The sequence below is a fragment of the Strigops habroptila genome, chromosome 13 (genome assembly GCF_004027225.2).
Source record: "Strigops habroptila isolate Jane chromosome 13, bStrHab1.2.pri, whole genome shotgun sequence".
Taxonomy (NCBI): Eukaryota; Metazoa; Chordata; class Aves; order Psittaciformes; family Psittacidae; genus Strigops; species Strigops habroptila.
In genome coordinates, this window is record NC_044289.2 from 8949615 (window position 1) to 8956638 (window position 7024).

Below are 7024 nucleotides of genomic sequence, written 5' to 3' on the forward strand. Positions count from 1 at the left end.
CAGAGAGGCCACTGGTGAGTGATGTGGATTCAGCTGTCCCCAGATATCATGACTTGCATTGCAAGAGAATATGGTGTTCTTACCAAAAATATCCACTACATAATAGCATAAAGAAAGAAAAGCAAACAATAGCCACTTTCACATTAGTATTTCTCTATCTGAGCAGCTCTCCAAAAAGCCAAACAAGTTCACATGCCTGTTACTTTGAGGGTGCTTTACTATATATTTTCATATTTTAAGAGACTTCTATAAAGTAGTATGATATTCTTAACATTGTTTTCAGAACAAGACACGAAGCTATTTCTTGCATGATGTAAATGTATTTTTCCTTGGTTTAAATTCCTCTCCAACTTGTAGAGACTTTTTTTGGATGATATCTTACACCACGTATTCCAAGTTTGGTTTATTAGACCATGATCATTGCTGTGGAGTTGCTTCTTAAGACAGAAATGGAGAAATTCACATGCAAATCACCAATTTGAATTTGAATTCCCAATTGTGAACCTATTTCCAACATTTTCCTTGGAGTCATCCTTTAACTGACATGAATGCATTTTTCACACCTATATTGTACAAAAACCCTGAACACAGAATCCTCTCCTTCAGACTGACACTTCATGAGGTTGCACACAAGGAAAGGGGTCAGAAAACTTAATCCAAGCCTGAAACAGAATCCACTTATGAAGTTCCTTGTCTGTTCCCTCTATGTTAACACAAGATCAGTTATGTCTAGCCTACCACAAATAAACGTCTGGCCAGGAGCTCCATGCAAATCTCCAAAAGCAGAGATCCCACACCTTATTGCAGTGCTTCACTACCCTGTCAACAGGTACTCTCTCAAATCTGATCTGATCTAAATATTCCCTTGCCTCAAGTTAAACCAAATAATTATTGCCTTACAATCTCCCAAAATCAAACTACTGCCATGCTTATGGTGGTGGTTGATGGTGTACTGTACTTGAATCCAAATCCAGCTGGTAAATGAAACCAACTTATGTTCAAACCCTAATCCTTCCCTCCTCTTTATTATTTCCTCTAAGGAGAAAACAATTATTGCTGGAAGGTAGAAGTACTTCTTCATAAAGCACTCACCAGTTTAGTTAATGGCTGCAGTCCTGAGCTGAAATTAATTCTGAGCTTTGCCTAAGGTTCAGTAAAATCCTTTTACTATCTGGAAATTATTCCTGCCTGTCTGTAGTTTGTGGCTCCAACCCAGCAAACATGCTTATACCTCTCAAGTCTTGCACCTACAGTATCAAACCCAAATTACAAGTGTTAGCATTTAACAGCGCAACACTCTTGCTTTTAAGTACAAAAATACTGTCAGACCTTTTGTATGAAAGGAAAAAAAGCATCAGGAATTATTGTAAGACATTCAGATTTAACAGCTGCTGTGGAGAACAGCAGATATTAAAAGACTGTTTGAAGAAAGCAGCAACTCACCCATAGAATATGAAATGTTGTAATGAATATATAGGTAATTCAAGAAAATTTAGGTGAAGTTTCTAAGTGCTATGATTTGAAACTTGCAGTGAATAAAGGCAAGAAGTTCTCTCTAGACTAATGTAAAAGTTTTATTGACGTTTCTGTTCAAATAGTTGGCAATAATATTTGGCAAATAAACCCACCAACCTCTAATATTCTGAGAGACAGAAGTTCGGAGACACAGCTCTGAAAGACTTCCCAGGCTACTCCTAAAACTCCAAGCCCAGGGCCCCAGTTCGCACATGGGCTCCCCTGGCTGGATGCTCCCAGGAGCACCCCTGGAGCAGGACAGCAGCTCCTGGGGTCTGAGCTGCACTGCAGGAAGCAATAAACACTTTTGTCTCAAAGTCCAACACAGCGAATGGCCAAGCTTGCAGCTTCACCTCCCAGGGTAGTTTGCGTGCATGTGCATACAACTGCTCAGGAATTAAGGGAGACATTAAGGCTGGAGACTGCTGAGCCAACAGGGGTGAAGTAAGAAAGAGACTTAACTTGTCTGTCGCTTTAACTGAGCCCAGCCCCAAATCCTGCCAGGGATTCAAAACACTTTAAGTGTTTTTCCGTATGACACATGACTTGCAGCCCTAGGGCTGGCACAGAAACAACTGCAAGAAAGAAGAAATGCTTTCACTGGCCTGTTGGAGAAAGCATGGCTGATGGAGTTGGAAACTCTCCTGTTTGAAGATGCTTTGCTTCATTAGCTGCTCAAGGAACCTGGAGAAATTCCCACATTCTTGTGACTTTCTTCAAGTGGAAGTTTTGAGATCCTAATGAAGAAACTCCCATTAGTCCCCCCCTCCTCCCCCCCTTTACCTCTCTGGCAAATTTTTTTATTTCTTATTCCGTCGCAAAACAGGTATGTGTCTCTCATTCAAAATTGAAAATGAACAAAACCACGCAGTGAAAGAACCACAGAGGTGAAGATTCTTCACCTTGGTCAAAACCAAGAACTATCATCAGTGAGAGCACCTTTCATGAAGACATTCTGCATGGCGCTCTGCCTGCAGGATTTCTGATCGTAGCTTTATTGCATTGTTTGATCCCCTGGCATAAAAGGAGACTATATTAAAGATTATTACAAAGCAGTTGAACAATAAGAGATGACCCATCCTTAATCCTCTCTCTGTTCTCTTCATACTATTGCATACACTGACCACTTACTCTACATGGAATGAGATCTCTGTCTCTTTCTGCATAAATACACCATTAAGGATTGTTCTCAAGGAACATTGTGCGTGGCTCCTAGGACTACAAATAAAATAAAATGGACTTTTAAGCCTGGGTGGTAGACCCAGCTCTTTTCCCCTTTAGCACTCCCTGTACAGACATTACATGCTCTCAGTTATGCGAGACAGTAATAACTGCCCAAAACAACTGCAGTCTGGCCAGACTTGGTCACGTTCTTATTCTGCTATTTACTTGTCTTGTACTATTATTGGTGATATTGGCATATCACCTGCCTGCATAAGCGAATTCCTGCTTCACTGAGCACTAATTACAGTTTTGCCTGATGCTATATAGGAGTGTTGTAAACTGTACATTAATGTCTGCAAAGTGCTTGGGAATTCTGGAATGGAGATGCAAAGTAATTTATTGCGTGGCATGTTATAATCTCTCTAGCCATATCTATAGCACAAGGGGGTGAACACTGGATCTAGCATTAAAACTTTTGTAACAGCAACAAGGAAAATTAAGTAACTTTAGTTTTAAGTGGGAATTTAGATATGAATTCAAATTTTTACTTACAGCCAAACTGTACTTTTTCTGAATTACTACCTGTCACTAAACAGAGCGAAGAACATTTGAAATGCTCTGTCCTAGAACAGGGATGCATGCAAACACATCAAAGAAATGACTGCAAAAATAATATGCAATCTAAACATCTCAAAACTGCCAGCTTGTCTTAGATCATTTGTTTTCACCCAGCTACCTCAGTTCATTACAACTCCCTTCCCCTGCCAGAATCTTTATTGTTTTTAACATAAAGCAGACAGCAATACTAAATAGCATTTGTGCAACTAACAGTTACTTTAGTGGTTATTTTACCTCTGACTGAACCACAGAAGTTGCTTTTGCTGCAGGGTAAATCTGCACAAAGTGGTCACTGAACAGTTTAAGCTTCAGGGTAAGATCCATTTCACTCCAGTGACATTAAACTACATTTGAACTTTTGAAAACCTAATTTTCTTTTGGATCAATATAATCAATACAGGTGTTAGGGGAAAAACAATTACATTTGCTGTACTTCTGCATTTCATGGTAACCCACACACAGACTCTGTTTGCTGGGCTAGAGAGACTATAGCTTTTCTCAGGAATCTAAAGGAAAATGATGATATACTACTCTGAGGGGGGGAAAAAAACACTGACAATGGACACAACCTTTACAGGTGTTACACCCTGCAATTATTTCCTCTGGTGACCGAAATCACTCTGCTCTCACCTTAAGATTCAGGAGGCAAATGCTCCACACCTACCCCCATCCCCATCCCATCTTCTGTATTTGACAGTTTTCTGGGATATTAAAACAAAGAGCATTGTTGGTGCCAGAGCACTCTGTGACAGCAACCTGTGGATCAACTGGAAGGTCTCTAACTATAATATTTTTCTACAAACCTAGCAACACTGGATTTATTGAGACAACTGTCAGCTTCTCAGTGGAGAAATTATATCTTCTTAAACATTTATGCAGTATGTAGTAAAACACAACCTTGATCCAAATATAAAAAGTGTTTAGGTAGGAGATGAAAGGGGTGGTTTCTTGAATTAGAAATAATATCGTAGCCTGAGATATTCATGAAAGTGGAATCTTAATATTTACTTAGGCTTTCAGCAGCACCCATGTGCACTACAATTTGTTAACTTTTCAAATATTGCACAGTGTACCTGGATACTAACACATAACCCACAAGAAGGTTTTTTTTATATATATATATATCTCTCTCTATCTCTGAGCAGTATCTATTTTAAACATAGATCTGGGCTTCATTCTTTCTCACCTAAAGTCAAGGATAAAATATTTATTTCCATATTAAAAAGTAGGATTTTTTTTCCTTATACCAGAGCTCTAGGAAAAGGAAAGAATTATCACAGACCTCAGCTGCTACCCTGAACAAGCTCAGAAACAGGAAGGCCTGTTGGCAGCACCTGAAAATACTGTGTGCCTATTGCGGATTCCTGTTTCAACAACAGCCTCATATCCCTCTGTTCCTAACCCAGCAGCTGGAGCACTTGTAGCTACAGAGGTCTTCAAGTGGTCTGGTGAAATGTTAGGACTCACTGGCACTCTTCCCCAAAATGGAAAGCTCCAGCCAAGGCAGCCAATTCTACCAAACATCGATAACTACCTGAGAAACCCTCTGTGGGCCAAGATCAAATGGAGACAGCTCTACTGCATGCACAAAAACACTACACCATTAAGTAGTCTACTGGCACCTTTTATCCGCCATAGTGGAGAGCTTCTGGTTTCAGTTGTTCGCAGTATCCAAAACTATATTCACTGTTTTACACCACACAAAATAGCTCCTCTGTATTTCACACATTTGTTCTGCACTGCCTGGAAAGTCCTGACAAGATGTAGCTCACTGGACAATTCATGGTATGGCACAAACAAGTTTACTAGTCAACCTTCTCCCTGCTCACTTTGCATGTAAATAATTTCTATTTGAATAATTTCAGTTCTGAACACGTGAATCTAGCTGAAGATTCCTTAAGAAAAAATAATCAGACATTATTTACACAACAAAAATTGCCCATTTTAATATATTTCCCCAAATATTTCCCCAAATTATTTTAATATAATATTTCCCCAAAAACATGCTTGGGGAAAGTGCAGTGAAAGGGAATGCAAAAGGGTAAAATATGTTAAGTACCACAGATCTGAAAGTCTTTCAAATGGAAGCACAGGTCTGGCATGTTGCCTTAGAAAAGGTGTTGCAGCAAGAAACACATAGTCCTGTCTTCCGAGGCACGATTCTCATCAATAATGAATACCTCTTAGCACTCAATTGGATTTCTTCACCGTTTAAAGTCTGATACAGCTTGTTCATTTTCAGTAGGTATTTTTTCCCCTTGAAGAGCCCCAACACTTTGTTGTCACGGTTCCTAGAACTTCTTTACTGGCACTTGGCCCAGACAAGTTGTTACTGAGCACACACCTTTTATATTCCTGAACAAGACACAAGATTTGACAATTCTGATAATGAACAAGAGTTGAATGATCCAAGGAACACTGATTGCTCCCCACATTCTAAACACTTAAAATGATACCCTGAACATTTACAGGCCTCCAATTGAACTTGCTGCAAGAAGAACTTCAAGGAAAAAATTCTCACTCCTCTTTGGCAGAGAGGCTGTGACACCTACAGTCTTTAAGCTAAGTATTTCAGTGTTGCAAAAACTGCCAGGTGTCAGTCTGGATATGGTCAGTGATAATGCATTTGAGTTAGTCTGGGTTGCTAGAAACCTACTAACTCATAGGCTACACTTATGCCTAGCCACCTGATGTGCTTCTGGTCTTGTTTCAAAAAATTTTGTTTAGATTGAGCAGCTTATTTCTCTGGTTTTTTTATCCATTCATAAAGTTACACAAAGCAGAATCTCTATCATCTTGCTCAGCTGCATGTGTCACAGTGAGGTGTAAAGCACCACATTGATGGATCTCATCACTAGTTTCCAGATACGCAATTTCTCCTCATCAAATTTGTCTATACCACAAAAGCCTGCCAAACCAAAAACCATATGGTTTTCCTTAGCTCACTTGAAGACCCTATTGCTTCCAAGCACAAGAGCACTCCAAACAACATATGGATATCGAATAGATATGCTTTCTAGCTGGCCATACTACCAGTTTAGCATGCATGAGTAAGTAGACTCCATACAGCTTTATCGGACCTATCTCACAATATTCTTCCATTATTGCCCAGCTGTGAATTTTCAGAGTTCCTGGAATCTTTTGCAAAGCCAAGATCTAAGTGACATTGTGACTAAAGTGAGCAGAGCTAGAACAGGCAGGCGATAAACAGCAGTCTGAGTCAGGCAAAGGTGCTAAGTAATAATAGGACAGATAACAACACTTCCCTCTGCTAAAAATGCATCACCACACAGTTTGTTTTTTCTGTCTCATCCTATTCTCTCCCCCTTCGTTATGCCTTACTTGGAAAATAAAAATGCCAGTATGATCTCAGAGAGCAGAATCTGCCCAAAGCCTCTGAGCATTTCAAAAATCACACAACAGTTGCTGCTGGAAAGGACACTTGGACACAGTCTAGTCCAAGGCCTCAACTATAGACAGTTGCTCAGGACCTTGTCCAGTTGGATTTTCAGTATCTCCCAGGTTGGAGAATCTGATCCAGTGTATGACACTTTTCTTACATTCAAGTGGTTCTTGTATTTCAGTCTGGACCTATTCATTGCCTCTTGTCCTTACGCTTGATATCACTGAGGGGAGTCCTACTTCTTCACTCCTACCCCTCACACACACACACCCCCATAAGGTATTTGTACACATTAAGGTGCTCCCTGAGCTCTCTCTTCTCCAA